Source organism: Emys orbicularis, chromosome 7 (assembly GCF_028017835.1).
Source record: "Emys orbicularis isolate rEmyOrb1 chromosome 7, rEmyOrb1.hap1, whole genome shotgun sequence".
In the NCBI taxonomy this organism is placed as follows: Eukaryota; Metazoa; Chordata; order Testudines; family Emydidae; genus Emys; species Emys orbicularis.
In genome coordinates this window covers 3,448,156-3,458,188 of record NC_088689.1, presented here as the reverse complement: position 1 = coordinate 3,458,188, position 10,033 = coordinate 3,448,156, and positions in this window count along the sequence as shown.

Genomic DNA, 10,033 nt, shown 5'->3' with positions numbered 1-10,033 from the left:
GCTCCCTCCCCCCCCCCCCAGCCGGTCCCCCTGCACCCGCGCTCCGGCCGCGCTGCAGGGTTTTTTTTTTTTTTTTTTTTTGCTTGGGGCGGCCAAAAAGCCAGAGCCGGCCCTGCCCAGGGGGCATTCAGACTCAGGGGCAAGTGTGAGGAACAGCTCTGCCAAGCTCGCTCTGCTCTGCAGCCAGAGAGCCACAGACTTTTAGGCCATATGGGCCCATGTCGATCGACTGCCTGGCCGGATCTACGTAACACAGGACACCAACATTCACCCACTAATTCCTGTATCAAGCCACTATCCTGGGGACGAGCTAGAGCCCATGTGTTAGGGTCTTTTCCACCTGGAACAACACTAGCAGTCCAATAAGCAAGGGACAGAGGGATAGCTCAGTGGTTTGAGCTTTGGCCTCCTAAATCCAGGGTTGTGAGTTCAATCCTTGAGGGGGCCACTTAGGGAACTGGGGCAAAATCAGTACTTGGTCCTGCTAGTGAAGGCAGGGGGCTGGACTGGATGACCTTTCAGGGTCCCTTCCAGCTCTATGAGATAAACAGGACAGTTAGACCAGAAGGGGCTATAGGCCAGATTTGGCCCTTAATCACACTGGTGCACATTAGAAACATCTCTGGGGGACAAGTATCAGAGGGGTAGCCGTGTTAGTCTGAATCTGTAAAAAGCAACAGAGGGTCCTGTGGCACCTTTAAGACTAACAGAAGTATTGGAGCATAAGCTTTCGTGGGTAAGAACCTCACTTCTTCAGATGCAAGTAATGGAAATTTCCAGAGGCAGGTATAAATCAGTATGGAGATAACAAGGTTAGTTCAATGAGGGAGGGTGAGGTGCTCTGCTAGCAGTTGAGGTGTGAACACCAAGGGAGGAGAAACTGCTTCTGTAGTTGGATAGCCATTCACAGTCTTTGTTTAATCCTGATCTGATGGTGTCAAATTTGCAAATGAACTGGAGCTCAGCAGTTTCTCTTTGGAGTCTGGTCCTGAAGTTTTTTTGCTGTAAGATGGCTACCTTTACATCTGCTATTGTGTGGCCAGGGAGGTTAAAGTGTTCTCCTACAGGTTTTTGTATATTGCCATTCCTGATATCTGACTTGTGTCCATTTATCCTCTTGCGTAGTGACTGTCCAGTTTGGCCAATGTACATAGCAGAGGGGCATTGCTGGCACATGATGGCATATATAACATTGGTGGACGTGCAGGTGAATGAACCGGTGATGTTGTAGCTGATGTGGTTAGGTCCTGTGATGGTGTTGCTGGTGTAGATATGTGGGCAGAGTTGGCATCGAGGTTTGTTGCATGGGTTGGTTCCTGAGTTAGAGTAGTTATGGTGCGGTGCGTGGTTGCTGGTGAGAATATGCTTAAGGTTGGCGGGTTGTCTGTGGGCGAGGACTGGCCTGCCTCCCAAGGTCTGTGAAAGTGAGGGATCATTGTCCAGGATGGGTTGTAGATCACTGATGATGCGTTGGAGAGGTTTAAGCTGAGGACTGTAGGTGATGGCCAGTGGAGTTCTGTTGGTTTCTTTTTTGGGCCTGTCTTGTAGCAGGAGGCTTCTGGGTACACGTCTGGCTCTGTTGATTTGTTTCTCTATTTCCTTGTGTGGGTATCGTAGTTTTGAGAATGCTTGGTGAAGATCTTGTAGGTGTTGGTCTCTGTCTGAGGGGTTGGAGCAGATGCAGTTGTACCTCAGCGCTTGGCTGTAGACGATGGATCGTGTGGTGTGTCCGGGGTGGAAGCTGGAGGCATGAAGGTAGGCGTAGCGGTCGGTGGGTTTTCGGTATAGGGTGGTGTTAACGTGGCCATCGCTTATTTGTACTGTGGTGTCTAGGAAGTGGACCTCCCGTGTAGATTGGTCCAGGCTGAGGTTGATGGTGGGGTGGAAGCTGTTGAAATCATGGTGGAATTCTTCCAGGGTCTCCTTCCCATGGGTCCAGATGATGAAGATGTCATCAATGTAGCGTAGGTAGAGAAGGGGCGTGAGTGGACGAGAGCTGAGGAAGCGTTGTTCCAGATCAGCCATAAAAATGTTGGCATATTGTGGGGCCATGCGGGTGCCCATAGCGGTGCTACTGGTCTGGAGGTATATATTGTCACCAAATTTGAAATAATTGTGCGTGAGGATAAAGTCACAGAGCTCAGCAACAAGCTGTGCTGTGTCATCATCAGGGATACTGTTCCTGACAGCTTGTATTCCATCTGTGTGTGGGATGTTTGTGTAGAGAGCCTCTACATCCATGGTGGCTAGGATGGTGTTTTCTGGGAGGTCACCAATGCACTGTAGTTTTCTCAGGAAATCTGTGGTGTCACGGAGATAGCTGGGAGTGCTGGTGGCGTAGGGTCTGAGTAGGGAGTCCACATATCCAGACAGTCCTTCAGTGAGAGTGCCAATGCCCGAGATGATGGGGCGTCCAGGATTTCCAGGTTTGTGGATCTTGGGTAGTAGATAGAATAACCCCGGTCGGGGCTCTAAGGGTATGTTGATTTGTTCCTGTGTTAGTGTAGGGAGTGTCCTGAGTAGATGGTGCAGTTTCTTAGTGTATTCCTCAGTGGGATCTGAGGAAAGTGGCCTGTAGAATTTGGTATTGGAGAGTTGTCTGGCAGCCTCCTTCTGGTAGTCAGACCTGTTCATGATGACAACAGCATCTCCTTTATCAGCCTCTTTGATGATAATGTCAGGGTGGTTTCTGAGCAGGGCCAGCTCTAGGCACCAGCAAAACAAGCTGGTGCTTGGGGCGGCACATTTTTAGGGGCGGCATGGCCGGCGCCAGAATGCCGCCCCTAAAAATGTGCCCCGGCCGCCCTAGCTCACCTCTGCTGCTGCTGCCACGGCGCGCGAAACAGCTGATTCGCGCGCCGCTACTTGCCCTCCCTCCCAGGCTTGAGAGCCTGGGAGGGAGGGGGAGCAGCGGCGCGCGAATCAGCTGTTTCGCGCGCCGCGGCCGCTCGGGGTCTCCCCCTCCCTCCCAGGCTCTCAAACCTGGGAGGGAGGGGGAGATCCCGAGCGGCCGTTTCGCGCGCCGCTGCTCCCCCTCCCTCCCAGACTTGGGAGCCTGGGAGGGAGGGGGAGAAGCAGCGCCCACGCCGCGGCCACTCGGAGTCTCCCCCTCCCTCCCAGGCTCTCAAACCTGGGAGGGAGGGGGAGATCCCGAGCGGCCGCTGCTCCCCCTCCCTCCCTCCCAGACTTGAGAGCCTGGGAGGGAGGGGGAGAAGCGGTGCCCGCGCCGTGGCCACTCGGAGTCTCCCCCTCCCTCCCAGGCTCTCAAACCTGGGAGGGAGGGGGAGACTCCGAGTGGCCCGGGCGCCGCTTCTCCCCCTCCCTCACTCCCTCCTAGGCTTGAGAGCCTGGGGGGAGGAGGCAGGGCTGGGGATTTGGGGAAGGGGCGGAGTTGAGGCGGGGCCGGGGGTGGGGTAATTAAAAAACGGGGGGGAGGGGGGCGGCCAAAATTGTTTTTGCTTTGGGCGGCAAAAATCCTAGAGCCGGCCCTGTTTCTGAGGCTGTGGATGGCATTGCGTTCTGCACGACTTAGATTATGAGGCAAGCGATGTTGTTTTTCCACAATTTCTGCCTGTGCACGTCGGCGGAAGCATTCTATGTATAGGTCCAGACTGTCATTTCGACCCTCAGGAGGAGTCCATGTGGAATTCTTCTTCCTGTGTTGTTGGTGGGAGGGTATCTGTGTATCAATGCGGTGTTCAGTGTTATCTTGAAAGTATTCTTTGAGTCCGAGGCGGCGAAAGTAGGCTTCCAGATCACCGCAGAACTGTATCATGTTCGTGGGGGTGCTGGGGCAAAAAGAGAGTCCCCGAGATAGGACAGACTCTTCTGCTGGGTTGAGTGTGTAGCTGGATAAATTGTTAGTCTCAAAGGTGCCACAGGACCCTCTGTTGCTTTTTACATCTCTGGGGGAGTTACTCCAGATTTACACCCGCCCAGCAGAGATCAGAATCTGGCCCTGGCCCCATGCACTACACCGGAGTTAATCCGGATTTACACTTCATGGTGTGAGATCAGCTTCCGGCCCCAACCTGGCTGATTTAAAGGGAATCCCGCTGGGGGTGAGGGAGATCACAGTCCAGCAACAATCCCCTTGGTTTTGCTGGCGCTCCTCTAGGTTCGCCCCTGCGCCGGGGAGATCGGGCTCCGGGTGTCTCCTGGTTTACAAACAACCCGGCACACTTCCCTGCCCGGGGCTCCTGAATCCAGGCCAAGCTCCCGGAGGGAGCGGATCGAGGCCGAGCCGGCTCCGGGCAGGGGGGCTGGGGCGGGGGCTGGGGCTGTCCAAGGCGCAAGGCGAGCCCCGGCCCGGCTGCGCGCTAGCTGCGAACGGCCCGGCCCGATGAATAAGTGATGCGGCCCCTGCGCTGGCCGGCCCGGCCCGGGAGGCACCGGCCGCGGGGGAAGGGACGGAGCCGGCCGGGGAAACACGCGTGGGCCGGGGCAGGATGTCCCCCTCCCTCCCCCCGCACCCTCCACGTGCGCAACTTTCCTCCACCCGGCGCCCCACTGCGCCCCCCGTGGATCGGAGTGTGGGGAGGGGGGCTCTGCACCTTGGACAGACCCCAGGCTCCCCCCCCCCAGGTGTCTGCAGGTGATCCCCGGCTGGGTCCCTCCCCGATCCCCTTTCGCCAGAGGGGGCAGCAGCAGCGGGGGCCCAGGTAAAGGTCCGAAGGGGTTGATGGGGGGGAGAGTCTGACCCCCCCCCACCCTGCCCATCCCCTCACCTGTCTCCATGTTGCTCTGCAGCCTGCCAGCCCCCTCACCTGGCAGAGCCACCGGGCTGAGGCTGCTCCGCCCGCCTCCCCCTCAGCCCCACCGATAGGCCGGCCCAGCCGGGACCCAGGTCCCCCATAGGCCAGCCTGGCAGTCAGTCAGTGCCAGCTCTTGCCTGGTGTCTCTGCACAGAGGCCGGACAGGTGAGCTGGGATCCCTGCTCTGGGCCTGGTGGTGCCCCTCCCTGGTGGGCAGCAGAGCGAGGACGGCTCTGCCCAGGGGCCCACGGCCCGGGATGGCTCTGACGCCCACCTTGCGGGGACAGTCACACTCCATCGGTCACCTGGGGCTGGGGACCGAAGGCAGCAGGTGACGGCCTGTTGCTGGGGTGCCCCCTGTGGCACAGAGCTGTCCCCCATCCCCCAAACCCTCCCAGCCACCCTTTGGGAAACCCCCTTCCGGCTCCTCCTTCCGCTGTCCCCAGGACGGTAGAATTTGGCTGTATTTTGTGGCAGGGCGTCTGGCACTTCGGCAAGCTTGGCCGTATAAATCCGATCCAGCTGTTCTTAATAAGAAGGCCGAGCGCTCCTACAAGATCGCAACCCGCTTTCCAAAGGGCGCACGGGGGGTGACCCCCGTTGCACAAGTGGGGAAACTGAGGCAGCACGGCACGGCACTGAAACACGTGTGGCACTTTAAGCCCATCCAGGCTTGCGTGTTCAAAGGGACACGTGCCAAAGTGCCTTGCTGAACTGGGCGGGTGACTCACCCAAAATCACACAGCACCTCAGTGGCAGAGTTGGGGACACAACCCACGGGTCCTGGTTCCCAGTCCCCCCTCTTCCACCCACTGGACACCACTCCCCTTCCAGAGCTGGGAAAAAGAACCCAGGAGTCCTGACTCCCACCTTGCCCTGGCTCTCATCCACCAGCCCCCACTCCAGAGCCAGGAAGAGAACCCAGGAGTCCTGGCTCCCACTCATAATAATTAAGAACAATAGGAGGCGATTTAGCCCACTCCTATTGTTCCTAATTATTATGAGTGGGCTAAATCCTGAGGTCCTAGTGGAAGGAGCACAGAACTGGACCAAGGACTCTGTCCCAGCGATTCCCTCCTCCCTGCTCGCCCTAGGCCATGCTCTGGTGAAGTCAAGAGGAGACTGTTTGAACTCAGTGGTTTGGTTCTACCCCCTCTCTCAAAGAAACAGCGTAGAGGCGGGAGCTGGGGCTGGGTCCCTCCCATGCAGAGAACTGGGCATATTCCACCCCTCCCCCCAAGGTGCCAAGGGCACCCCCAGGTGTCCTGGGCCCCCTCACCTCCCAGCCCGAGGCCTTGACACTCCTCTCGCCCGGGGAAGCGGTGTCTGCCCATCGGTTGGTGCGGTTCCCTCACTGCTGGGATGGCCGTGACTGTCAGGAGGCGAATTTGATACCAGGCCGGTTTCAGGTGATACGCACCTGCCAGGTATTGGATACCCTGGGGAGAGGAGCTGCTGGGTGGGGGATGACGGGTGAAAGGTCTGCCTGGAGCAGAGCTGATATGTGCCGTTTGGAACAGCCAGGCTCTTGGTAAAGCCATCGGCAACCTGCCCCCCCGCCCCACTCCCATGGAAAGGCACCTGGCTCCTCCTGTAGCCCCACTGATTTAGGAGTACCAGAGCACCCCCTACCCAGGCCGGCAGAATCGGCTCCTTTTGCACCAAACTCTGCCAAGGAGCAAAGGAGTCAGGTGGAAACTTAATTCACATACAAGCAAAGCAAATGCCCTTCAAGATGCGGGGCTGAGACGGAGTCATGGCTGGCTGTCTGTTCTTATAGCCTCAAGGACATTGTCACAGGGCTTGCCCGTCTCGGGTCAGGGAGTTTGGGACCCTGTCTCTGACTGGTGCTTTGGAGAAAAGCATAAAACCAATGCACCTGTCTAAGTAATATCCCACGGGGCAATTTCTTCCTGACCACAGCTGGTGTGTACCATGAAGCATGAAGATTGAGAACCCACTTTACTAATTAGTTTCTCATAGTTTTTTCCTCCCCCTTATTTATAATGATCCAATGAAAACTTGAACCTAAAATTTTACTTTCTATCAAAAATGTGTCCTATCGATATGGTCCCAGTCACCACAGTGACTGAGCACCTCACAGTCATGAATGGATTTTATCTTCCCAACTCCCCCGGGAGATAGGGAAGTAGCATTACCCCCTTTGCACAGATGGGGAAACTGAGGCACCAAGAAGTTATGCAACCTGCCTAAAGTAACACATTAAGTCAGAAGCAGGAATTATATCCAGATCTCCAGGCCTGTGCTTTAACCGTCAGACTATCTTTCCTTCCAGCAAGTACAAATAAATAATATCATATCATCATTTCTCTAGAACAGTGGCTCTCACCTTTTCCAGTCTACTGTCCCCCTTTCAGGACTCTGATTTGTCTTGCGTACCCCCAAGTTTCACCTCACTTAAAAACTACTTGCTTACAAAATCAGACATAAAAATACACAAGTGCAACAGCACACGATTACTGACAAATTGCTGACGTTTCCATTTCTACCATATAATTATAAAATAAATGAATTGGAATATAAATATTGTACTTACATTTCAGTGTCTAGTATATAGAGCAGGATAAACAAGTCATTGTCTGGATGACATTTTAGTTTGTACTGACTTCGCTGGTGCTTTTTCTGTAGCCTGTTATAAAACTAGGCAAATATCATGATGAGTTGATGTCCCCCCCGGCAAGACCTCTGTATACCCCTGGTTGAGAGCCACTGCTCGAGAACAAACGCAAGTGACAACCATAACATTCTTCATGATCACAGACTTCTTACAATACAGTCGAGATGGCGCAGCAATTTCATTCCAAGAGCGCAGGAATCCCTGGGTTAGTCCCTTGGCATTGTACAGTGAGAAAGTGTTGGATGGAACCAGTCTGATTTGAAAACCATATTGCTGTCTCTGAACCGAGCAGCCTTGCGTCTCGTAATTCTGCTTTCCATGTCAATGGAAGTAAAGGGGGCAGGGCAGGACTCAGGGGCCAACCTTTGCACTATTTGTCCCTTTGCTCCTTCCAACTGTTTGCAAAGTTCCCAGAATTACAAGGACAAGTTTTTCTCAGAATGTCGGGGCGTTGCCTTTCCCCCCTTCTTAACAACTAGATAACGGTCAGCAACCCTACAATAACAAAGCCGTCTTGCCAGCGTGGCCCTCACAAGCAGTGCGGTGCCAGGGAAGCAAACTCGCATGTGCAGCTGAGCATATTTGTGAGCAACCCTACTATAACAAAGCAGCCTCCTTAGCCTGACACTTGTGAGCCCTACGATCAGGGGTGAAAGTAACTTAAAGGACTTACTGGTACGCAGGGTTGGGGTCCTGAGCAGGGGGGCGGGGCCTCAACTCAAAGGGGGCGGTGCCTCAACCAGAAGAGGCGGGGACTTTAAATCCTCGATTTAAAGGGCCCGGGGCTCTGGCTGCGGTAGCGGTGGCTGGGAGCCCCGGGCCCTTTAAATCACTGCCAGAGCCCCATTGTAGCGGTAGCTGTGGCCAGGAGCCCCAGGGCTCTGGCGGCAATTTAAAGGGCCAGGGGTGCTGGCTGCTGCCTGGAGCCCTGGGCCCTTTTAAATTGCCGGCCTGGGGAAGCTGCCCTGTGCCAGTACAGTCAGCTGTGTACTGGCTCTTGGTGGTACGCCGTACCGTACTGTACCAGCTTACTTTCACCTCTGCCTCTGATAACAAACCTGCGTGCACAGCTTAGCATTGACCCGAGCGGCATTACAATAACAAAGCAGCAATAGAAGGTAAAAATTGGGTATCCAGGTACATTTCAGTTACAACTTTCCTCAGCAAGGCAAACCAAACCGGGATTTCCAAAAGTATGAAAATGAGGCCTGGTCAAAGGGCCTGTTACTGAGCCATGAGATATCAAGACGGCCTGAATGTGCTTCTAATTGTTGTACAATCACAAGTGGATGATTCTTTTAAAATAGACTTTAATATAATCATCAGCTGAATTTGCTACTAAGAAAAGACAGATTTCCCCTAGGGCCCTGGTGCCTTGGTCTAACACTTGCACTATAACCAAGTCATTCAAATAAAATCATGACGTTTCCCTTAAGTCCCCTCCCAGGGGATATTTTTCGGTATTTTCCTCTGAATGATGCTCACTACAAATATTGATTAAAAAATAATTAGGGGCACCAGTCTAAATCATTAACCTCCGGGGAGTTAGATCAGGGATTAATCTGGCGTGTTCTTTGTCTCCTAAAGCCTGTTGCTTGGAGCTGCCGGTACGGAAGTGGCTGCTGTGTTCCACCCCAGAGGCAGCTGCATTTCCAGTGTGAGATTAATCAGGCCAGCTCCTTCAGGTTCCAGTCTAGTGCAACTCCTAACACTCAGGAAGAAGAGAGCTGGAGAGACATAAAGTCGCTATTATGCCCCCCTTAAAATAACCCAAAAGATTGTAGAGAGCCAGAGTACAAACACAGCAGGTGCTTAGTATTACAGCGTTGTCTCTCATGCCATAGGAGAGCTGAGTCTCAGCTGTAGTCAATATAAAGGGGGTGATTTATTGAGGCTGACGCTACGCCCTTCTCTGCCGCAAGTCACATGATGTGACTCGGTTTCCCTGTCTGTCTAAGGAGGGTGATAACATAAAGCCACCCTGCACAGGAGTTGTGAGGCTAACTTCCTGGCAGATTTTAAAGTGTGTTGAAATCTGCAGATGGAAAGTTCTCTAGATGAGCAGTGTGATTAATCACTATTGATAGTGTGAAGCGTGTGTGGAGGAGGGACGGGTGCACACAACAGTGTGCATATGGGCGAGTGTCTGGGGTATGTGTACCTGGGAATGTGATGGGTGCACACACAGAACTGTGCAGGTGGGTCAGGGTAGGGGCACACGTATCAGACTGTGTGTTTGTGTGCACGAGTCAGAGGGGGTGTGTGCACGTGGCAACGTGTGTTAGTTTGTGTATAAATGGTAGGGTTTGTGTGTGGGGGGTGTATCATTTAGGGGTGTGTATGTACATGTGTGTGCAATGTCTGAAGGACGGGGTGCCTGTGTGCACGCAGTCTGTGTGTGTATGTGTGCCCACGGATCTGTGCGACGGACGGGGTGTGAGTCTGCGTAGCCAGCGTTGCGTGTGCATGCGTGGGAATGTGTGTGTGTGAAGCAAAGGGTGTTTGTGCGTGCATGTAGGTGCCACACCGACTCTCTGTGCAGCAATCGTCCCCGCCTGCCCCTCTCCCCACTGCCTGCCCCGGGCAGCCCCTGCCAGCGCTGCCTCTGCCCAGCAGAGCTGGGTCCACCCCCGGCTGGCGC